This window comes from Echinococcus granulosus (genome assembly GCF_000524195.1).
Source record: "Echinococcus granulosus chromosome Unknown EG_S00013, whole genome shotgun sequence".
NCBI classification, from domain to species: Eukaryota; Metazoa; Platyhelminthes; class Cestoda; order Cyclophyllidea; family Taeniidae; genus Echinococcus; species Echinococcus granulosus.
Window position 1 is genome coordinate 1336091 of NW_020170393.1, and position 1429 is coordinate 1337519.

Genomic DNA, 1429 nt, shown 5'->3' on the forward strand with positions numbered 1-1429 from the left:
TGCCTAAGTTTATTGCAAAAGATCGCTGAGCATAAAGATAGCTAAAATAAGATCCATTTTGCTGTTGTAATCCGAAGTTCACTTCCCTCATATCCATCCCCTTGTACTAGTAAAGAAATTGTAGATTTTGAGCAGCTGTTCTGATTGTAAGTTACTGTTATACAAATTTACCAATTTGATGCCATAGAATTTATGGTTAGAACAAACAGATGGGAATCTCTTGTTTCGCGAAAACCCCTTAAAATCATAGCCTCAACCCCCAAAGGTTTTATTACCGCTATCAAAGAGCACGACCATTGTACATGTAGAGTACTTATTTTGTAAGTCCTTGAGGCGTTTTTGTTGGCGAACTATCGGACCCCCCATCAACTTTCCCCAATCAAAACTGCATTCCACATGTCCCAACAACTAATGTTAAATACAAATTGATTCATTTAAAGTTGCTTCAGGGACTGAAAAGCAATGCAGCAAATGTAGACAGTAACGTACTTTACTTTATCGTATCATTTTCAGATTTCGAAGCATTTGAGCAGGACACGATTATTTGCGACTAGGGTAATTTGCATTTGATTCTTATCATGATCCAACAATATACGACCAACTTTGCGTTGGAGTTATAGACGGGTGCTTTATCCCTCTTGCTAAGGCTTTTATAAGACCTTTTCAACTTGCCTTTTTTTTATAAAAAGGAGTTGTTAGAACCAAGGATCACAGTAATTTTTCTGTCAAATTGGGAGCTATGCGATAAACGCAGTAATAATGTCAAATTAGTAATCGCTGCCAAAGGATGTTTATTTACTTGATTGACTTTGAAGATATGAATCCGCAGTCTAGATTCTTTAGACGATGTCACACAGCAGCTTTATTTGAATCACTTTAGATCCATTTCTTCGAATTTCAAGGCCTAAGTAAGTCTTCGCGTTTTCTAGGATTTTCACTACGTTCCATTTGCTCACTTCATATGATTTTACAAAGGCATCCAAGGCAATGAATGGAGCGGTGGAAAAAATCCCACTCATCTAGCTTGTCAAAAAGCCAGTGACAGCATAAGTGTAGCCACTCCTCGTAAATCTCGCCTAGGGGATTGTTCCCTCGCCCCTCTCCCATCAATCCCTTTCTCCTCTCGCGCTGACTATGTTCACAACTTTTGTGACCATGGCTACACAATCCCACCAGCATCTTGTCAACAAGAGAAGCAACAACAATGAAACGACTCATTTCACATTGCTTCCTGTTGCTTGTTGAGTCATTGTCAGGGCCACGCCCAGGTCTGAGGTCGATATCACCAAAAAGAGTTCCCTTGATGAAAACTCCGCCATATGCATGGTAATAGGTTTGAATTAAGGATAGAATTCTGTTTTTTGGGCTACACAAAAACTTATTCAAGAATGATTTGGCTAGTAAATGCTAAAGTTTTGTAAAGTTGCCC